This window comes from Peromyscus eremicus, chromosome 7 (genome assembly GCF_949786415.1).
Source record: "Peromyscus eremicus chromosome 7, PerEre_H2_v1, whole genome shotgun sequence".
Lineage (NCBI taxonomy): Eukaryota > Metazoa > Chordata > Mammalia > Rodentia > Cricetidae > Peromyscus > Peromyscus eremicus.
In genome coordinates this window covers 72,267,641-72,291,425 of record NC_081422.1, presented here as the reverse complement: position 1 = coordinate 72,291,425, position 23,785 = coordinate 72,267,641, and the positions used below count along the sequence as shown (strand labels likewise).

Below are 23,785 nucleotides of genomic sequence, written 5' to 3'. Positions count from 1 at the left end.
TTACAAGCCACCTTAGCAGATTTTGCCTGTGTCCCCTCCTTTAGGACGAGTGTCACATTTCCCAAAGTTCTAGCACATATTTGAAGGGGAAACTGTAGGACAGAGACCCACGGCACTGGCTGGTTTTGTGTGTCAACTTGACACAAGCTAGAGTCATCAGATAAGAAGGTGCCTCAGTTGAGGAAATGCCTCCTTGAGATCCAACTGGAAGGGATTCTCAGTGATCAGTGGGGGAGGGCCGAGCCCACGGTGGCCATCCCTGGGCTGCTGGTCCTGGGTTCCATAAGAAAGCAGGCTGAGCAAGCCAAGGGAAGCAAGCCAGTAAGCAGCACACCTTCGAGGACTCTCTATCAGCTCCTGCCTCCAGCAACCCGCCCTGCTTGAGTTCCTGTCCTGACTTCCTTCAGTAATGAACAACAGTGTGGAATGTAAGCCAAATAAACCCTTTCCTCCCCAACTTGCTTTTTGGTCATTGTGTTTTACAGCAACAATAGACACCCTAACTAAGATACCCATCAAATCAGCATCTTTTTGATGCCGTTTATTTTTTATTCTTATTCCACAGTCAAGTCTGGACTTGAACTTACAGTAATCCTCCTGCCTCGGCCTCCCTAGCGCTGGGATTTATACTGTGATCTACCACACCCAGCCAGAGTTGACATCTGAGACTGACTTTTGACACCTTTTAATAAACCAAAAATAAATAAACAAACAAACAAATAAATAAATAAATAAATAAATTTTAAAAAGATATTTAAGCTGAGCGTATGGAGAATGCCTATAATCTCAGCACTCAAGAGGCAGAGTCAGGTGGACCTCTGTGAGTTCAGCCTGGTCAGCCAGAGCTACACTGTGGACCCTATTCAAAAAGAGAGGAGAGAGAGAGAGAGAGAGAGAGAGAGAGAGAGAGAGAGAAGGAAGGAAGAAGTGAAAGAAAGAAAGAAAGAAAGAAAGAAAGAAAGAAAGAAAGAAAGAAAGAAAGAAAGAAAGAAGGAAGAAAAGAGAGAAAGGGAAAACTATTTCCGAAGACAGAAACTGCTGAAGTAGCCAAAGGCCCACCTCCACCCACCCTTCACCCCACCTCCTCCACCCACCCTTCACTTCCCACCCCCACCCCCGCACAGCTTGTCATGTGGACCCGAGTCTGGCACAGTCAGACCTGCTAGTCAGCTGGGAGAGAGAAAGGAACTATTTTAGAAAGATCCTCTCAGGAAACTTAGCAGGCGGCCTTTGAAGTATTGAGCCTAATGAACTCTTGAACTGGAGAGCGGACGTCCTGGTTTCTGTCGTCATTTGGAGAGCACTCAGTCTTGACAGTCCCTAAAAGTGGTGCAAAATATTGTTAGCTGCAATCTTGGCCTGTTTCGGTAAAGGAGATACATCTTTGCTTTAACCCTCATGTAATTCTCATGTGATAACCGTACACATTCATTCGGTGCAGTGTGCGATATTTAGCAGACAAATACAAGGTGCAGTGGTCAGACAGGATCATTGGTGTATCCATCATCTCAAATTTTATTTTTTTATTTTATTTTATATTTTATTTATTTATTTATTTATTTATTTTGGTTTTTCGAGACAGGGTTTCTCTGTGTAGCTTTGCGCCTTTCCTGGGACTCACTTGGTAGCCCAGGCTGGCCTCGAACTCACAGAGATCCGCCTGGCTCTGCCTCCCGAGTGCTGGGATTAAAGGCGTGTGCCACCACCGCCCGGCTTTTTTTTGTTTTTTTTTGTTTTCAATTTTTAAATAATCATTTCTTTGTGTTGGGAATTTTCAAAACTCTTTCTTCACTGAGTATGGTGGCACAGACCTGTAATCCCAGGACTTAGGAGATGGAGGCGGGAGGATCATGCGTTGGAGGCCAGCATAGTGAGACAGAGGCAGAGGGATCATGGGTTTAAGACCAGCACAGTAAGACAGAGGCAGGGGGATCATGTATTTGAGGCCAGCATAGTGAGACCCTGTCTCAAAACAGAACAAATCCCTTCTTTTCTACCTGCTTTGGAATGTATAAGTCATCGTTAACTATGTAAGTAGAAATTGGGCATCAGCACAGAATGTCTAGTTTGATGCCATTAAAAACAAATGTCTCTGTGTTAAGAGTAATTAGTATTTTCAAATGAGCACAAATAATTAGGACATTTACCTACAGCCATCAATTCTGTGTTCCAGACAACCAAGGCTGTGGATCTCGCATGGCATTTGGTATAGACCTTTCTGTGTGATGGGACACGCACTAAGACCCAGCGGTGGTTCAGTTTGCCTTTGTCACCCTGGCCAAGTCGCTTCACTGTGAACTTGGATTTCCATATCTACAAAGACCACTTACCTGATAAATGAGACAAATGTTTTTCTGGTGGCACTAAATGCCATTTAAATAGCCTTCCGATTGGGCTAGTGAGACGACTCAGCAGGTAAAGGGGCTAGCTGCCCAGCCTGAAGACCTGACTTCCATCCCCAGAACCTGTATGGTGGGAGGAGAGAACCGGATAACCGAAGTTGTCCTGTGATTTCCACCTCTAACCGAAGTTGTCCTGTGATCTCCACATGTGTCACACACACACACACACACACACACAGACACACACACACACACACACACACAGAGAGACAGAGAGAGAGAGAGAGAGAGAGAGAGAGAGAGCTATATAAAAATATATTTAAATGTTAAAAAAAGTTCTTCAATAGCCTCCCTGAATCTCAAAAGAGGTGAAAGTGCCTTCCCACCTTGGAAATTTCCGATCAGTAGCCACCAGCTGGCTGACTTGTCTGCAGTCTCCACTACTTGGAGGCCCTTGGAAGCAACAGGGCCACACGACTTTGACCCCGCTGATAAAGGGGAAGAGTGAGTGGTCAGATGTGCCAGCCCTCACCTGGCGCAGTCTCAGGAGGGAGGGTGGGCTGTGAGCAATGGTTCTAGGGAAAGACTCATTCGGGTTCTTAGCTCTTTGTGCAGAGCCCATCCCCTGCTCTGGCTCCTCTGCTCCTCTGGCACCTTCTGCCTGCTTACTTATTTCCCTTCTGGCTAACCACTTGCTCCTCGGTGGCTCCTATAGAAGATACTATACCTACGTCCTTCACCACCACCCCCAACCTTGTGTAAACATTCTGTGTCTTTAGAACCCGGATTTTGTGCAAGGGGACTCCAAAGCCCATGTGACTAAGCGAAGGATTCCCAGGCATCTGTTTCATGGACACACCTGACTGGTCCATTACACTCCAATGTTCCTACCCTACTTACTCCTAATTGGTATAGATGGCTAGGACTGCCCTCCCAGTCCATTGAGAAGCGTCTGGGAAAACTTACGGTGATATCTGTGCCACATGCCTGAATGCCATTACCACCTTTTAAAGATTAGAATGATAGGCTGAGTGAGACCAGCTGAACTGCCCAGATCCTGGGTGACAGGGTGTGCCGCTCAATGTACGACCCAGAGACCTGCTGTCTCCTGAGCTACCCTGACTTCAGGTTACCGTTGAATGGGAAGCCCAAAACATCTTCACATGGCTGGTGTGGTGCACTGCAGGAGCCGTGAGGACCGCCCACTTAGAAGTGCACTGGCCTGGTTCCGAGTCTCAGTTCTTCCACTTAGATGTTGTCACCGAGGAACAAATTAACTCAGAGCTTAGCGGCTCGAATACAGTGCCTCCACCACGGGAGCACATCCCAAGATGCCCATGGATGCTGGAAACAAAGGCTAGTACCAAACCTTGATATCTCACAAGTTTTGCTGTATACATATACCTAGAACGAAGCTTTATGTGTGAAGTACCCATAGTGAGGGACTCACAATCACTGCTAAGAAAGTAGAAAAATTGTACTGCTGTTATAATTATGAAAGCTATTTAAAATTTATGATTTTTTTTTAATTTCTGGAATGTTTCCTTTAACACTCCAGGGTCTTGGTTGACTATGAGAGAACAGGAAGGTGAGCCCACATCTCCTATAGAAATGAGTACATATTTTCTCACTTTCCATGGGCGGCATACCTGGGAATGCCTACAGTCAGCATCATGGGTCCAGTGCTGTCCTGTTCTGAGGTATCTGTCCTGTTCTGAGGTGTCTCCTGGAGCTGCTGCCATATGCAGGCTTGGGCATTGCCCCTGGGGCTTCTGCCAGGGTGACTTGTCCTGCTAGCTCATAGATGGGTGTTGGCTGTGGACGGAGGCCTCTGCTCCTCAACACATGGGTGTCTCCCCTGGTCTACTTAATTATCCTCCACCTTAAAATATAGGCTGTAGTATTATAGGTATACCAAGGCCAACACACCAAGAGGTGATTGCCCATAAAAAGATGGGCTTTACAGTTCAGTAGAGCACTTGCCTGGCATGCATGAGGCTTGGATCCCTCGTGCTACAAAAGAAAAAAGATAAAGTCACTACACCTCAAAGATCCCAAGAGGGGGAACATTCCAGGCCATGGGAGGTGGGCACTTAGAGAAACCCTAGGGCAGGCAGAAGGCAGTGGGAACAGGGCAGTACAGCTAAGCATGTCTGCTGAGGTCTCTGAGGGGAGAAATGATCAAGGCAGGGCAATCAGGTTTGGGATTGACTAGTTGGAGTAATTTCAGTGGGCTCTGGGGCATAAGGCTGTACTAGTTGACTTGTATACTGTCCTGGGATAAGTAGAGCAGAGGGACAGTGACCCAGAGTATAAGAAGGAGGAAGCTGGGATGTGGGTGCTGAAGTGGTTGGCTTGCATTTGAAAAGTGCACTCAGGGTTGTTTACTAATTCTAGGAATTAGCTAGGAGATGGGGGATGTGGGTGTGTGTCTCTCTAGGTCACCAAGGCTTTAGATACCAAAGTATTAAGTAATAAACAACAACAAAAATACAGTTAATACAGCCTTATGGCATGATGTTGACTCTGCTCAGAGAAAGCAAGGCAGAGAACAAGGTAGAACTATGGCCTCTGGGATCTGGGCTCAGCAGTCACACACTATGATACACAGACCAATCCTAACTCAGCATTGGGGGGTGTTCACCTGGCATGAATTCCCAAGACATGTGGATCTTTGGGACCATCCTGGAGGGTGAGTAGATATGTTTGGTAAGTTCCCTACATCCAAGACCCCATTTCCTCACGTGAAAAAGATAAAATAATATTTCTTGGTTGCAAACAATAGAAAATGATTTTGACTGGTGTGAATAAAATTTGGACAGTTCATCTACCAGAGGGGAGTCCATGTTCAAGGTCCATGCACCAGAAGGGAAGCCATGCCCAAGATCCTTACACCAGAGAGGAGGCCATACCCAAGATACATATACCAGAGAGAGGCCATGTCCCAGTTTCATGCACCAAAGAGAGGTGTGCCACAGGGGAGGTCATGTGCCACAGGGGATGCCATATCCAAGATCCATACACAAGAGAGAAGCCATGTCTGAGAGTAGAAGATGTGCAAGAGCTAAGTGAACAAGAGAAGTTGTGCAAGCAGAGAGCGGGAGACTGAGCTTGCTAGGGAACCAGTGTTGACATCAGTCGGCTAAATACCAGCTATTATCAGGGCTCAGCTCAGCCTGACCACTAAATAACTCTCCACCTTCTCTACCTAGAAGATCCCGTAGCAGCAGGAAGAGCATTGGCTCTATTTGCTTCCCAAGAACATAATATCCCTACATATCGATCCCATGGCACTCTCAAGAGGAAGAAACAAAAGTGTATGGAGTGCTGAGTGTGCTCAGTAATCATTAGGTATTTAATAGAGGGCAGAAAGCCGTCATCCTGGGCTAGAATACAGTGAGTTAAGATGTCTCAGGCTAGAGTGGAATGACGCCTCTCTCCTCCTGATGGTGCTCACAGCAATCAAATGCAAAGCATTCTGGGCAAGTACTCTCCTGCTGAGCCACAGCCTGACCCCACCGGTCTGACATCCAAGTTCTTAAATTGCTGAGATTTACACAAATCATAGGTGTACTTTCGCCTTGTTGCCTTGCCAACAACAATGGAGGCAGCAGGCAGGAGGTGACTGGCGAAGCAAAAGCCTGAATGACGGCTTCTTGCAAAACTGTAGATCTGGCTCCTTGGTACCCAGCATGAACTAAGATCAACCTCACCCTCCAAGTGGGTGGGGTTCCATTTGTGCTATTTCCTTTACTTTCATCTCAGTTTGAAGGGCCAAGATGTGGCAGCCCTTTCTTACCAGAAAGCCCCGGCTTTGTTAGCTGTGGGCAGGATGCATGGTTCGAACTGAGCTGTTTCATTCTGTGTTGACCTCTGTGGGTTTAACGCACTGAGGCTGATGTGTAACTTGGGCTCACGGTTCAGAAACTGTCGTGTGCACAAGGTCTCTAACTATGGTATTTGGTTTGCAATTTTTTGACATTTTGCCAATGTGAACATGACACCTGTTCGGGAAAAGCACACTTTGAATTTTGGTTTTTTTTTTTTTTGAATTTTGAATTTTCTTCCAATTAATACATCATTTTGCAACACAAGGCCCCTAACTGGACTAGTAATTCCAGCAGAGAGCAATGTGCTCTGCAGTGTACTGTCTTGCTGAGGTCTGATATTTGGAGGGTCAAGGACACTAAATTCATTTGTAACTCATCGTTTCTAGGTATCTGTAGTCAGATATATGGTGCATACCTATAAAAGGATGTTCGGCTACATGAAACAAATTTACGTATGATAGCTTAACCAGACAATAGTTAATTTTTCTCACATTCTCAAGAAGACCAAAAGCTGTCCAAGTTTGGTGAGATGACTCCACATCACCTGAGCTCGGCTTTTCCTAATGCTTCTACTCATCCTTGAAAAATGCCTAATGTCCTCCTGATTCCAAGATGGCCGCTGCACCTCCACATATAACCTCTGCACCTAAACAGGAAGATAGATGCAAGAAGCAGAAGAGAGGCATGTGTGAGTTTTCCAGGAAGATGCTCAACAGATTTGTATTCTCTCACTGGACAACACTAGCACATGCCCTCTTCAAGGGCAGTATGTGACCTTGACCATGGAGACATTCCAGCTTCACCCTCCTTGAATTTCAGGGCGGGGCCAGAGCAGGCAAGAAGCTCCACACTGGGCTGCGGCCACACAAAGAATTTGGAGTGCAAGGTGAGGCGCAAAAAGAAACATAACGTCTACATCCAAGGAAGAGCAGATTTGGGACTGTGATTTTATTGACTTTTTTGAGGGCCAATAAAAGAGCAAGAACCAGATCTGAGAGAAGGGACCCAGGTGAGCATACACCTGGACTTCACAGCCTTGGCTGCCAGCAAGCTGAGACAGAGATTCCATCCTCGGGTGGATCTGCTCTGTTTACCACAGCAGGGGTCTCAGCGTCCCTGGATCCCATCTATCCGACTCTGGCAAGCACCCTGTGCCTAGTCCGTGCTGTCCCAGGCTGTCCCTGGGGAGCTGAGGAATCTGGAAAAATTGCTTGCAGTTGCGATCCACCTGTATAGTCAAGGAACAGGCCAGGTGGGGGTGGGGTCTCACAGGCCAGAAGGTGGAGCTCGAGAGCCTGGAGAGGCGCTGTGCCTTGCAGGAGTTGGTGGGAGGGCAAGGCGCCACTAGGAGTGTCGAACTGATTTGCTCTCTTGAGTGTTCAGGGCAGCTCAAGGTCAGGAGAACTCTAGGACAGTCTGTTCAGGCTTGTGCTGTGGGTGGCTGCTATCTGTTACGCCAGCACAGATTTTCAAAGGCAAGTTCACGCTTGTTTGCAACTTAAACAGTTTGGTACCTATTCGCTTACATGGTTGCTGTATTTCACCTAGGTTAACTGCCTGTTCTCCTGACCCTTGAGTTGCAGAGAATGGAAAGAGGACGACAGCGGAGAGGCGAGGGCAAGCGGGCCATCTCCAGCCTGGACACCTGCTTTTATGTGATTTAGAAAAGCTGCAAGCCTGAGTGTCCCCTTGGGGAGTCAGTAGATGGCATCGGCTCTCCAGCAGTCCTGGGAGTGCAGAGAGTTTCAGTGGGCACCTTCAGGGTTTTGGGGGCAAGCTCCCTGTGAGGCACACAGCTTATTATAAATCCATGATGCAGGTTTACACACAAATGTCAATGTGGACAGCTTGGGCAACATGTACAAGCGCTGTGAGGCAAATGAACTTCCTGACTGGCAGAACTGGAATTCTGATGCAAAGCATGGTTAGAATACAAAGGCCTGGAGTTCCAAAGGGATGGAGATAGGTAACATTCGGAGGGAGGAAAGGCACAATGATCATGAAGCTAGGAGAAGCAAAACCCAATGGCCTCATTAGGTGCAGCCGGATAATTTCATTTACTGATAAATTTAGTGTGCGGGTGTGGAGGGATTCAAAGAGCTATACTTTTGCACATGAATGAAGATGTCTAAAAGCTGTCCCAGGTTTTAAACACAGATGCCCCAAGGTTGGCAACTACATCTAGCTCCGCAGATGTAAGCCATGAGCTGCTGTGTAAATGCCTGGCATTGGGTGCTGTGCTAAGAACTTCCTTCCTGATCCTGGAAGGCTGGACATGTTCCTCTTCTTCCTAGGCAGGCTAGGTGAGAGTGATCCTGCCATGGGACAGCAGGGGAGATTCTCAGGCAGGTAACAATCAGTACATGCAGATGTTCCTCAGCCAGGGAGTGTCAGAGACCTGTCACAGAGTGAGACGCTCAGAGCCTGGGGAGACACATCACGTATTTGCAGAAACAAATGGTGTTTCACACTTGGGAAACGCTCCTTCATAGCAGAAGAAGAAGAAAAAGGGGGGGAGGAGGAGGAGGAGTATATGAGCTTTGCGTTTGTGAGACGGGGTTTCATGGAGGAGAAGCTGCCCTTGAACTCCTGATCCTCCTGCCTCCACTTCTCAGGAGCTGGGATTATGTGTGCGTTGGGACAGTTGGCAATGTATGGTTTTTATATGATTCTAGGTTGTTAAAAACTGAAAGGAAATGGCCTCATTACTACTGCCCACTCCTGAGTGTTCTGTTTGAGTAATAACATACACACAATTCATATATCACATATTCACCAAAAATTAGTTAGGGCTTTCATTTCATTAAGTTGCTAATTATACTGTTATAATCAGTATTTTTGAGTCTTGGTTTATTCATTTTAAAACCTTTTTCCTATTTAGAAAAACAGCACCAAAAACAAAGAGAGGGTAGCAACTGAAATTGACGGTTTAATTCTTTTCCATTGTTCTGGCTTTGTTACTGAGGTGGAGTCTAAGGATGACCTTCAACATCCTTTGTGGCCAGGGCTGGCCTTGAACTTATTGATCTTCCTGCCTCTACCTCCCTAGTGCTGGGATTACAAGTGCTCATCATCATGCCTGGCTTAAAGCAGCTCTCCTTGAAACATCCTGGCCTTCCCTGCTGCAACAAAGCACCCGACCAAAGCAACCTGAGGGTTTATTTCGGCTCACAGTTGGAGAGGAAGTGCATCCCAGCAGGGTAGACAGGGCAGCAGGATGGAGGACTGCTGGTCACACTGCAGTCAGAAAGCAGAAGACAATTAGTGCTGGCACTTAGCTTGCCTTCTCTTTTATATTCACTCTAGGACCCCAATCCACGGAATGATACAGCCACAGTTAAGGCAGGTCTTTCCACCTCGGTTAACCTAGCTTAGACAATCCCTCACAGGCATGCCCAAAGTTTATCTCCTACATGACTCCAGATCATGTCAAGTTGACATTACCCAACACTATACTTTAAATTTGTGTGTGTGTGTGTGTGTGTGTGTGTGTGTGTGTGTGTGTGTGTGACTGGAGATCAAACCCAGAGCCTCACATGCTAAGCAAATGCTCTACTACTGAGCAACATCCCAAGTACCTGTATAATTTATTTTTAATTGACAGAGATAGGGTATAGTGTGATATTCCAATCCATGCACACAATGTATAATGATCAGAACAGGATCCTTGACATATTTATCATTTAGATGTTTACTGTTACTTTATGACTGGAACATTAAAAGCCTTCTCTGCTAGCTATTTTGAAATATATACTTATCAAAGACTGGACATGGTGGCACATGTCTGTAGTCCTATCCCATAGGACTTGGGAGGTGGAAGCCAAAGGATCAGGAGTTCAAGGCTAGCCTCAACTATATAGTGAATTTAAAGTCAGCCTAGAGTACATGGGAACCTGTTGCAAGATGGAGGGGGGAATGGGGAGATGGCTCACTGGTTAAGAGCACTGGCTACCCTCTCAGAGAACCTGGGTTTGATTCTCAGCATACACATAGTGGTTCACAAACATTTTAAACCTCTAGTTCCAGGAGGATTCAATGCTTCTGACCTCCATGGGCACCAGGCAAGCACATGGTACACATATACATACAGGCAAAACACTTGTACTTATAAAATAAAAACAATAATTAAAAAAAGAGGTGGGGAGGGAGATGGAGAGGAGGAAGGAAAAGAGAAGAGAGAGAGGAGCAGGTTCAGGAGAGCTAAAGAGCAGGTATGTTTTCTCTCTCTCTCTCTGTATACACACACACACACACACACACACACACACACACACACTATGGAACATTAGAATCTATTCCTTTTGTCTAACTGTACTTATGTTCTCATTAAATATCCCCTAGGTCTGCTAACCTATTTTCTACATGTCAACATTTAAAAAAAATTATGCATATGAGTGTATCCGTGTGTGCAATGCAAGAGAAAGCCAGACACACTAGATCCCTTCCTGGAGGAGCTAGAATTACAGGCAGTTGTGAGCCACCTAACGTGGGTGCTAGGAACCAAACTTGTGTCCTCTAGGAGAGCAGCATGTGCTTTTAACTGCTGAACCATCCCTCCAGCCTTACATCTTCTTTTTTAAGCCTTCACAGATCAGTACACATGGTATTCAGCTCACCCCAGGTAGAATAGCTATTATCAAACAGAGAGAAACTGCATGGGGGAATGCTGCTCCATGGTAGAGCATCCATTCAGCATCTACAGGGACATGTGTTGAGTTCCCAGAACCCATCTCCCCACCAAAGATCCAAACTCAATAGTAACAAATACCAATGTGAACAGGGAGAGGGGGAACCCTTATATGCCACTAGTAAGAATGTAAATCAGGGCTGGAGAGATGGCTCAATGGTTAAGAGCACTGGCTGTTCTTCCAGAGGTCCTGAGTTCAATTCCCAGCAACCACATGGTGGCTCACAACCATCCGTAATGAGATCTGGTGCCCTCTTCTGGCCTGCAGGTGTATATGCAGACAGAACACTGTATACATAATAAATAAATAAATCTTTAAAAAAAATGTAAATCAGTGTGGACATTACAGAAAACTGTGAGAGGTGCATTAAAAGCTACAAATAGGGCCACCATTTGATCCAATCATCCCACTACTGGGTGTACAGTCAAAATAAATGAAAATTAACATATTAAATAGCTGTTCTGTGATGTTTATTAGACTACCTCAAATTTGGAAATGAATCATGAGTTTTTCATAACAAGTATTATAGTTGGGTTGCATATGATATACTTTCGTTGTGACAGACAACAAGATCATTTAATTTTACCCTTTAAAAAAAAAATACACGTGTAGGTGTTCTGCCTGCATGTGTCTGTGCACTACATGTGTGCAGTACTGGCAGAGGCCAGAAGAGGGCATCAGATCCTCTAGACCTAGAGTATGGATGGCTGTGAGTTGCCATGTAGATACTGGCACTCAACCTGGGTCCTCTAGAAGAGCAGTCAGTGCTCTTAATCACTGAGCCATCTCTCCAGACCAGATACTTTAACCTATGTGATCTGTTTTATCGTTGCTTTGTTTTGTTTTTATCCTATGTCATTTGTACCATGATTTCCAAAATCTTTTAAAACCCTTTTGTAAAGAGTTTCTATGTTTCATGTGTACCACGTGAGAACCTGGTGTATAAGCTTCCCATCACTGTGACAATTCCCCAAACAACTTAAGACAGGGATCTTCTTTTGGCAGTTTCAGTTGTTTGAGTCCGTGGTTGGCTATGTTGGACCTATGGCAAGACAGAACAGTACGGTGTGTGGAGGAGGCTGCTTACCGCATGGTGGCCAGGGAGCAATGAGTGATAACGTGCCTATGCTGGGAAGCTTCCTCCTCCTCATTTTCTTGCACCCAAGTACCCACTCTGTAGGATGATGTGGCCACATCCAGAGTGAGTCTTCCACTTTAGGTAATCCTCTCTGAAAATGCCCACACAGACATACCAGAAGGTATGCTTTACCAACCTAAGTGTCTTTAACCCAATTACGTTAGCAATCAAGATTAACCATCACACATGTACACACACTCAAGAGTGGCAAAGCTATAGTCCCAGCTGCTTGGAAGGCTAAAAGCAAACGATCACTTGAGGCAAGAGTTCAAGGCTAAAGCCGGGCGGTGGTGGCACACGCCTTTAATCCCAGCACTCGGGAGGCAGAGCCAGGCGGATCTCTGTGAGTTTGAGGCCAGCCTGGGCTACCAAGTGAGTTCCAGGAAAAGGCGCAAAGCTACACAGAGAAACCCTGTCTCGAAAAACCAAAAAAAAAAAAAAAAAAAAAAAAAGAGTTCAAGGCTAGACTAGGCAACATAGTGGAGTGTTAACAACAGCAAAGCCCAAATAAATGGCAAAAAGACACATAAACTATTGTCAACATTCTATAGTGTGACTCTAGAACTGTAAGGTGGAACATGAAGAGAAAGGACCTGTGGCCTCCAGTCCAACAGGGAGGAAGGTTTGGGAAAGCTTAGAGCCCCTGATGCCCTGGGCTTCCTCATGCTCCACTATCTGTATGGCATCGGCAGGAACCACAACCTACCAACCTTTGCAGCATAGATGATATTTACGTTTTTTGTTTTGTTTTGTTTTGTTTTTTGGTTTTTCAAGACAGGGTTTCCCTGTGTAGCTTTGCGCCTTTCCTGGATCTCGCTCTGTAGACCAGGCCGGCCTCGAACTCAGGCCGCATGCCTCTGCCTCCCAAGTGCTGGGATTAAAGGCGTGCACCACCAGATATTTACCTTTTCTTTGGAGAAGACAGGGCCAAAGACACAGACATCCCCTGGGTTGTTCAGGGTCAGGGGCTACACTGTGCAAAAGCTGGGTGCCAAGAGACAGAGGTCTTCTGAAGCAAGAGGTCCAGGCTTTATAAGGGACAAGGAGATAAGAGCCAGAAGGATAGGAGAAAGAACTGTGGATCCAAGACAGAGGAATGACAGCTAAGTCATCAGAGAAAGGACTTGGGACTCTGAGACAGCAGGGCTGTTGGTACCTTGAGTTTAGGCGTCAGGTACTGTGGAAGAGTTTTCTGTTGTCTTAAGCCACAAAGTCGGGGTTGGGGATTTAGCTCAGTGGTAGAGCATTTGCCTAGCAAGCGCAAGGCCCTGGGTTCGGTCCTCAGCTCCGGGAGAAAAAAAAAAGGAAATTAAGCCACAAAGTCTGTAGTATGGCCGTCTGAGGCCGTTGGGGTCGGTTATGACCGTCACCAGTGATGAGTACTTACCAGGCCTGACTGGGCAGCCACTCTGCTATGGACGTGCTACAAGCATTATCTCATTAAAACCTTGTAACTGCCTACTGGTGGGTGTCATCATTATGCTTAGTTTACCCATGATGAAATAAGTTTTCAACAGGTCAAAGGGCATGACCACATGGCCAGTAAGTGATAGAGGCGTGGTTTGAGACCAGTATGTCTGACTCCAAAGAGGACCTCTCATCACCCATGAAAGCTTCCCTGCCTGCCTGGTCACATCTTGTGAGAAGCAAAGCCCATGGTTGCTTGTGGTTTCTTGCCAGTTGCTTTATAGTCTTTGTTCCTCTCCTTAGAGAGGCCCAGCTCTTTTTAAGCTTTGATTACACTTACTTGTGTGTGTGTGTGTGTGTGTGTGTGTGTGTGTGTGTGTGTGTGCTGGTGCGTGCATGCCACGGCACTCTTGTGGAACTCAGAGCACAACCCACAGAAGTCAGTTCTGTCTCTCTACCATATGGGCCCGAGGGATCAAACTCAAGGCGTCAGGCATGGTGACAATCACCTGAGTCATCTGCCCACCCAAGGTCTAGCTTGCCAAACACCTCTTCTCTAGCCTCCGACTCTTTACCATCACACGAGATATGAGACATAAATGACAATCAAGCATCTTTTTAGCTCGGGGGAACACAGGAAAATGATTTTCTTGCTATAAAGTGGTTTCCTTTTTGTATTTGAGATGGAGTTTCATGTAGTCCAGGCTGGCCTTGAGCTCAGTCCTCCCTCTATCTCCTAAGTGTAGAGAAGGATTTTCTAAGGGCACACACAGTTCTCGGCGTCTCCTGGGCCTCTAGGTCATTTGGGCTTATCTGCAGATTCAGCCAAGGTGAATCAGAAATCTGGGGAAAGCAGCTGCCCTTGCAAAGGGCAACAGGAGGTGGATTTTGCTGGTAACCGTTTTTGCTGATTTTGAGTTTGTGTGAAGACTAGCTCACTGTCACAGGGGAAATATTCGGGGGGGGGGGGAGCTTGTTTTCTTAAGATTTAAAATGTAAAATGTTCTCTGAGCTTAGGAACCTCCCAGAATATTAACCCTGGGCTCTGGCATGACTTAGGAAGCCAGCGTTTCTTTCCGTTCTAGTTACACCCTGTCCTTCTGGGACAGAAGAGACTGTTCTCTTCGTTGACAAGCTCAAAAACTCGTGTGTGTGTGTGTGTGTGTGTGTGTGTGTGTGTGTGTGTGTGTGTATGATGTGTGTGTTGTGCATGAGTCCTGGATAAGGCGGTTAGTTTTGTTAATCTTTTATTTCATACAAAATCTACAACATCACTTTACAGGCGGAAACAAGGCGTCTCGGTGAATTTAAAGGATTTTCTCTAAGATGATTCAATCACATACGCTAATATAAATGCTGTGCGAGTCCTTATGAAAACCCAACCATTCTATTTAGTGAAAACCAGAACTATTATACAGTGAGTTTTGAGGCTAATTTTAAAGCAAGTCATGTGTCCTTCCCCTTGATCTGACCCAGATACAAGGTAGGGATTCCACCTTGTATGCAAAAGCCCAGGTTAGTCAGAAGGCTCTGCACGTGCGATTTGGTTGATTACAGGAACGCACCCCTTATTTTCCAGTCTCCGTGGCAATGCTTCCTCCCCTGGGTCCCCCCCATGTGGAGGAAGCACAGTCCTCAGCCTGGACTGGCCCTACATCACCTGGCATCCAGGACCCAGGCTTCCAAGGCAGTGAGATGCTAACCTAACCTCTCACTGAGACCCTCTGAACTGCACCAACCAAAGGCTGTGAAGAAGGCTGAAGCCATGGTTGAGTATCTGGAGGACTGATCGGGAAGAGAGCAGACAGCACTGGGGCTACCAACCATCCCAAAGGCAGCCTAGCTGAGGGGCATGTGTGCCGACAGAGGGCATCCGCCTAAACACCCCCAGTTCCATTCTGATGGGCTCCTTTTCTTTTCTGTCCAAGGTTGCTTTATACCAGTTGGTTGCAACCTATGGGTCTTGACCCCTTTGGGGGTCAAACGACCCTTTCATAGGGGTCACCTAAGACCATCAGAAAACACAGATATTTATGTTACAATTCTTCGTAACAGTAGCGGAATTACTGTTTTGAAGTAGCAATGAAATAACGTTTTGGTTGGGGTCATCATAACATGGGGAACTGTATTAAAGGGTCGCAGCATTAGGAGGTTGAGAAACCACGGCTTTATACAAATGAAAGGATGTTCTTCTCCCACCCCAACCTTTTCTCCGAATTAAAATCTGCTCTGGGGAGATCTGAGTTCAGCTGCACTATGGAGAGCAGCTGCTTTCTGGCAAACTTGCCTTTGAGGATAATCTGCACCTGAAGCTGGAAACCGTAGTCACAGCCCCCTGCAATATAAGGGGCCAGGGAAGATGGGCAGGTGGTAGGACTTGATCTGGGGTAGGAGTCCTAGCCAGCAAGAAAGCCAGGGGTTCAGCAGAATAAGAAAGGGAGGAAAGGAAGATAAATGACATGGAAGCAAAGAGCAGACAACCACAAGAGCTCATGCTGGAAGCTATCTGTTTCTTCAAGAGAAAGACTGGAGGAAGCATGGAGGCAAGTTACATTTATTTACAATTACATTCATCCATCTATGCATGCCTCCCTCCATCCATCTTCTTATCCATCCATCCATCCATCCATCCATCCATCCATGCATCCATCCATGCATCCATCCATCTACCCACCCATGCAACATCCATCAATCCACCCACCCACCCATCCATCCATCTACCTATGCCTCCATCAATCTATCTATGTATCTTCCTTTTCTATTGCTGTGATAAAACACCATAAACTTCTTTCAAAGTGTGTCTAATCATACCATATAATAGTGCACCAGCTTTATGTGACTCTTGGGATTCTAAAGTTTTTACTGGCCCTTTAACTATAAACAAGAGTACATGTGCATCCACTGCCTTTTGTTTTTTTAAAGATATAAAGATGTTCTCAGCCAGTCAGTGCTTGGGCCTTTGATTTGAGGACATTGAAAACAGAGGAAAAACAAGCTAACAGACACGACCTCAATTTCTGCTGGTCTGCTGGAGAAGGAAGAGCTGAGGCTGCCGGTTTTAAGTCTCTGAGAGGGCTGTTTCCTGCTTGCTGTCAATTCTGTTCTTTCCTAGCTCAGCTCTTGCTCTGCTTATCACCTCTGTTTCTGTTGTCGCCTCCCAGCCTCCTTGTCTGGCTTTCCCTACTGAACACACCTTCCTGCCTCCTGAAGCCATTAGCAATGCCTTGTGTCCCCGTAAACCCCCCCCCCCCGTCCCCCCAGTGACTGAGAAGGTATTTCTAAGGGCATCTAATGAAGGCTTCTTGTTACACTATCTGAGGTTGTGTCCACGACCTTTGACAAATCCCTGCACCATTTTGCCTATGGGTCCATTTTCATAACAAGTGACCCTGGGAATAATCTTGAAGATTAGTAATGACAGGACCTTTGGATTTCTTTCGGCTCTCTCTCTACAGGGTCTCGTATAGCCCAGGCTGGCCTCGAGCTTACTATGTAGTTGAGGATTATTCTGAACTCTCAATTCTCTGGCCTCTGCTTGAGGGTTGGGATTACAAGAATGCATCAGTATTCCATTTTTATATGCTGTGGGGAATAAAACCTAGGGGTTTGTGCATGCTGGGTAAGCACGCTACCCACAGCCACATGCCCAGCCTGTGGCATTTCTTACTGGATTGAGTTCCCATCCTCCAAATCTCTATTTTCTTCCTATCAGGGGTTGTTTTGTGATTCTAACAACTGAAAAGATCTGGGATGAAAACCATTGCCAAACTACAATTTGAGAAACAGATGATAGAAGTAATAAAAGTCAATAAACCTCAACTGGGTATCTGAACATCAGTAACGTGCCCCCCCACCACCACGCCACCTCATTTGCTGCAGGTTCCAAAAATAGTTTCCAATGCTGTTCTTCACCTTCACAATTATTCTTGTCTTCAACTCTAAATGCAAATGGCCCAAAGCAGCAGAATCTGTGTGTTGTTTAGAGGAAACCAGAAAGTCCATTAATTTGAACACTGGCCAGATCTGACTGGTCACCGTCATGTGCTCATTTTGAAATAAACCGGGGTGCACTTTTCTGAGATGATTAAGGAGTTTTACTGACAACCTTGAGGCTATTAAAAGCACAACACCCTTCATATCTGAGACAAGGTGAATGTCCTCAAGGGAGGGTGTAGGTGCTATCTACACAGACCAGCTCAGCTCATTCATCCATGTTAACTTACTCAAGTATTTAAGGCTCATCTGCACCAAGCCAGGGTCTTCTCAAAGGAAAACAAAGAATAGGAATTGTAAGGAGGGCAAGAGGAGGCTTTTAGATTTGGTCACCAGGGAAGGTGGCATTTCAGTACAGGGACAGGCCACCCAAGTATCTGCAGAAGAGCAGGGCAAAGGTTCCTGCATTGCAAGCAGTCCCTCTAGACAGCCCGGAGCTGAGTGTGGTTGAATGTGGGAGGGAGAGGAAGGCAAGGTCTGAGAGTGGGTGGGCCAGCTCAGGGACAGCATACAGGGAGGGATGGACTGGACTTTACTCCCCATGAAGCAATCATCCAGAGGTGGCCCGAAGGCAGAAGGAAGCATCCGTTAGGAATCACAAGGAAAAGTTCCAGGCCTTGGGCAGTGATGCGGTCTCCCAGGTCCACCCTGTTGGAGGCTTCACCATTCAGGTGAACTGCCCTGGCACCCGGTCAACTGGAAGCAGACTGTAGTATTTTCCCTCTGTGCCACTGACTAGTTTTCAACCATCTGATGTCACCACTGAGGGCTGCACGGGGATCAGAAACCTTGGGTCTGTCCATGCGAATCACGTAAATCCGGGCATAGTTTCTCAAATGCCAGAGATCTTTGTTGAGGAGGTTAAGTAGGTTGACAAGGAAGGTCACCCGGTTGCTGAGGGATGAAAACATTTAAACTCAGCTTTAATTGGCTCGACAGCCTCTTTCTCAATGTGCACGATGGTGTCCAGTACTTCCCAGTTGCCTCTATTCATTCTTCTGAACATTTCTTAAAGCCAGAGCGGCGATTCAAAGTTTATTAATTCCAGCCTTAAGGGGCAGAGGCAGGAGGATTTTAATTTTGTGGCCAGCTGGGCGACCCTGATTCAAAACGTTTTTATTGAACATCTGCTATGTGTTGGGTGCTCTGCTGGGCATACAACGGTGGTGGAGGGCTGAGTGACAGAGTCCCCGCTCTCAGGGGACTTGAGTGGAATTGAGTGTGTTGTCCAGAACCTATTATCTCCCCCAGTATGGTATAAGAAAACTCCCACACACATACACATACAATATACACCATTTCAGATGTTCAGAAACAGATCTATCATCTTTCCCAAGACCTTTGCCAGCTATCAGCTGGAATACGATGTGGCTGTCATCTGTGCCTCTGCTGAATCATCTGTCAATACATTTGTCATTTTGTGACGGGAGCTTAGCCGCATACGTTTTTACCGTAATGCTTAAAAAGAAAACACTATACACGTTTTTTTTCTTTTTTGAGGAAGAGTCTATGTAGTCCTGGTGGTCCTAAAACTCATTATGTAGATCAGGTCAGCCTCAAACTCATAAACATCCTCCTGCCTGTGCCTCCCAAGTGCTGGGATTAAAGGTATGGGCCACCTCACCTGGTACTATATACTTTTTGGTAAATGTTTGGTTTTCAAATAGGATTATGAACATGTTATGTGTTTGTTTTCTGAAAAGACTTTATTAGATTTTGCTATTGTCTTTTAGTATTTGAATATTTGCTCTCAGTGGCATCACAAGATGAAGCATGAAATAGCATGATGAATGAAAAGTCCTTCCAACATACCCAAGGACTGATGTTGGATCCAGCAAAGGTGAGGACACATGCCCAAGTGGCAGAGGTAGGAAAGCTGTGAGGCCAGCCTGGTCTACATAGTGAATCCTGGACAAGCCAGGGTTACACAGCAAGACTCCTTCTCTTTATTTGTTTTTTTTTTGTTTTTTTTTGTTTTTTTTTGTTTTTTTTTTGTTTTTTTTTTGAGACAGGGTTTCTCTGTGTAGCTTTGCGCCTTTCCTGGGACTCACTTGGTAGCCCAGGCTGGCCTCGAACTCACAGAGATCCGCCTGGCTCTGCCTCCCGAGTGCTGGGATTAAAGGCGTGCGCCACCACCGCCCGGCTGACTCCTTCTCAAACAACAAACTCTCTCCTAAAACTCAGCTCCCCGGCAATATCAACAAAGAAAACAACTATCGTTTATATGCATCGAGAATAAAATTGCTGAAAATGAAATCTAGAAACCAATCCCATTCATAATAGAAATAAAAAATGTAGGAATAAAATTGGAGAGATGGTTCAGTGGTTAAAGCTGACTGAGCCTACATGGTGGGAAGATAGAACAGACTTAGACAAGTTGACCTCCCAAAGTGTGGCATGGTACACACACACACACACACACACACACACACACACACACACACACGCATGCACACACGCACACGCACACACGCACGCACGCAAATACATACATGAATAAATAAATGTAAAAAATAAAAGTTGTAATAAATTAAAGAATGAAGTAAAAAATTTCTACAATGGAAACTATAAAAGAAATTGTAGAGATCATGCATACAGACATATGAATGCATAAATGGAAAGTCATCCCATGTCCATGGAACAGAATTAATATTGCTAAAATGACCACAGTACCCAAAATCATCTATAGATTTAAAGCAATAATCCATGAGAATAACAATCGCTTGTTTTTACAATAGTAGAAAAAAAGACATTCATACAGAATCACAAAAGATCCAGAATAGCAAAAGCAATCTTGGAGGTGTGGGGGAAGGGTTATAAAGTTGGAAGCAGCATAATATCCGATTTAAAAATATATCACAAAGCTATGGTAACCAAAACAAGATGGTATTGATGTTAAAACAAACCAATAGATATGTGGAATAGCAAAGAAATCCCAGAAATAAAAACATTGGCAGCGAAATGATTCTCAACAAAGGCACCAAAAACATACATTGCACAATGAATCCTTAACAGACAGTGCTGGGAAAACCACGTGTTTGCACGTTGAGGATTAAAACTTGACCCATACATTGCCCATACAGAAATCAATCAATGTGATCAAAGACCTAAATTTCATGCCTGAAGCTGCTAGAAGGAAACCCACCGGAAACACTTCAAAGATACAGGAAGTACTTCAAGGCACTTCTACAGATGATAACTTTGTGGACAGGACCCCAAAGAACAGGAAATGAAAGCAAAGAGACAAACTGGACTCATGAAACTAAGAACCTTTTCTAAAGCAAAGGAAATGAGGTGAAGGGGCCATCTAAAGGAGGAGAGAAAATGATGTGCCAACCACTCATTTACAGGAAGGTTAGTTCAAATTCCACATGTACAAGAACCCACAAAACTGGCCCAACATATCCTCCAAAACACAACACAGAAAACCCCCCAAAGAATGCAATTTTTAAAACAGCCCAGTGGTCTCAGTGGCTGGAATGGACACAGCTCTAATGTGCCCAGAGGCACTGGTTGGCTGGTTTCTCTCACTACCACTGGAGCAGGAACTGCTCCATGATTTCCTTGAACAGCCATTTCCTCATCCACAGTAGGAAAGTACCAGTACCTAGACAGTGGTTCTCAACCTTCCTGATGACGCGACCCTTTAACACAGCTCCTTGTGTTGTGGTGACCCCCCCCAACCATAAACTTATTTTCACTGCTACTTCATCACGGTAATTTTGCTACTGTTATGAATCGTAATGTAGATATCAGATGTGCAGGTATCTGTTATGTAACCCCTGTGAAAGGGTTGTTCATTTCCAAGGGGGTCGAAACCCACAGGTTGAGAACTAATGACCCAGACAGGACAGTAGTTCCCTCAGCAGGAACTCATGCTTGCATGATTCTCCTCTAAAAACTTCCTGTCTGAGTCAGTGAGCCCTGCCAGCAACTTGGATGGCCTCTGGGAGCGCACCCCTGCTGAGTGCAGATCTGAGGGAAGTTCCTGTCCTTAGGACACTCTTTTGTCCATACCCCTTCTGCCCTGAACTCAAATTCTCAATCTTCCCTCTACACTACGCTATCTCCACCTCTGCTTCAGAAACCTCACTGCAAATCCCACTACTGGGCCTAGGACCCAGTCTGTGCTCCCTTGCTCTAGGCCCTATTGATCTCATTCACCAAAGGACCACATTGATAACCTAGCAATCCTAGCAGTTGACAAGTGGGGCAGGAAGATCACAAGTTTGAGACCGGACTGGACTACATCCCCACCCCCACCCCCATCTCCACCCCCCAACCCCGGGCTCCAGCCCCCGTCCTGGTAACACAGGCGAGGCAAAAGTGTCCAGAGGGTGCTGTCAGGGTGAGGGCTAAAGTTTCCGGGGTACATTCTTGCTTCTCCTGCAATTTAAAGACTAAAAGGGCAGGAAAAGTGAGGGTTCAGCATTCTGCCAGAATTTGATTGAAAGCATATAGCAAAGCACACACAAATTTCACAGAGGGCTGGAATCCCAGTCTGCCGGGACTTTTATGTGTTTGGGAATGAATTCTTTCTCCCTATGAACAATGCATAATCCAGACAAAGGGAGGTTGATTAGTTCCGACCACAGGAGCCCCCCAACCCCAACACCCTGTTTGAAAATCCTATCGAACACTTCCCTTTGGAAGAGAAAAGGGAAAGCCCACCAAATCTGTCCTGGAGAGGAAGCAGCGGCAGGAAGTTGGCCATGTTAAATATCTAAGTGGCCCAGATCCTCAGAGAATCCAAGGCTGCCAGTCTGTCTGCAATTTACACAAATTCAAAGCTACCTGGGCTACATTACATGAGATTCTCTTAAAAACAAAACCAAACAAAAAACCCCAAAACCAAATTAAAACATGCTGTGACAAAGTTATACAAACCGTCCTATAAAATGTATTCTATCAAACATTAAAAATGAATTGAAAAGAGAAGATTAACAGGAAGATATTTAGTCCAGGGGGATAGGTCCGTAGTTAAAGTGCTTGTCATGGAGCAGAACTTGAGTCTCCTGCACCCATGCCAGGTGGACGTGGTGGCCCGCCTGTCATTTCAAAGCTGGGCAGGTAACATAGAGGACTCCAGAACAAGCTGGCACTTCAGGCTAGTCAGACAGACAAATTGTGGGTTCCAATGAGAGACCATACCTAATCAAACATGATAGACAGCAACTGAGGGAGATGTCCAATGTCACCTTCAGGCCTTCATACACACATGCACATACATGTACTCATAGCTGCTCACACAAGCAGCTATGTGAGAAAGGCATTTTTAAAGCTAATTTCTTATTTATTTTTATTTTGTGTGCATTGGTGTTTCGTCTGCCAGATCCTTTGGAACTGGAATTACCGTCAGTTGTGAGCTGCCATGTGGGTGTAGGAGTTGAAAACTGTGTCCTCTGGAAGAGAAGCCATTGCTCTTAACCTCTGAGCCATCTCTCCAGCCCCTGAGAAAGGCATTTTAAGAATTATTTATATCTGCCGGGCGGTGGTGGCACACGCCTTTAATCCCAGCACTCGGGAGGCAGAGCCAGGCGGATCTCTGTGAGTTCGAGGCCAGCCTGGGCTACCAAGTGAGTTCCAGGAAAGGCACAAAGCTACACAGAGAAACCCTGTCTCGAAAAACCAAAAAAAAAAAAAAAAAAAAAAAAAAATTATTTATATCTTAAATATTTAATACAAATGAGGTGATAGGTTTTTGGTTGGTTGTTCAGGCTGCTTTCCTGAGAAGTGCTTTAACAACTCCATAAGGGACTGCTGACCAGATAGAAACCAGGAAATCTGCCACGGGCTCCTTATCTCTCAGCCATCTGGGGTAGTGTCTTAGTTAGGGTTTCTGTCGCTGTGATGAAACACCACAATCACAACAACTCCTATAAAGGAAAACATTTAACTGGGGTGGCTCGCTTACATTTTCAGAGGTTTAGTACATTATCATTATGATGCAACATGGTGGCGTGCAGGCAGACATGGTGCTGGAGAAGTAGCTGAGACTCATATCTTGCAGGCAACAGGAAGTGGACCGTCTCACTGGGCATGGCTTGAGCATACACACACACACACACACACACACACACACACACACACACACACACACACACGAGACCTCAAAGCCCGCCTCCACAGTGACACACTTCCTCCAAAAAGGCCATACCTCCTAATAGTGCCACTCCCTTTGGGGGGGGGCATTTTCTTTCAAACCACAGCAAGGCATTTAGACTCCTTTCATAGTTGAATAGGAAAGCAAGGTTAACTTTCCTGAGGTCCCCATAGAGGCCTCTACCCTACAGGATGCTACTCTGCCACCAAACTTGAACGGATGGACCCCTATCTAGTATGTGTCCTTTCAACCCCAGTTCCAAAATAAGGGGGTAACTCCCTGTC

At 45.7% G+C, this 23,785-nt stretch overlaps 1 protein-coding gene across 1 annotated transcript in view; it reads right to left on the bottom strand.

Annotated features, from left to right (window-relative positions):
- Positions 1 to 1,109: 1,109 nt before the first annotated feature.
- Positions 1,110 to 23,785, bottom strand: part of Elovl5 (ELOVL fatty acid elongase 5) — a 102,775-nt gene continuing 80,099 nt past the window's right edge. Inside the window, exons 9-10 of the transcript XR_009380291.1 lie at positions 2,331 to 2,465; positions 1,110 to 1,320 (exon numbers count right to left, since the gene is read on the bottom strand). The gene's annotated coding sequence lies outside the window, so the exon portion shown is untranslated. The remainder of the gene's footprint in view (positions 1,321 to 2,330; positions 2,466 to 23,785) is intronic.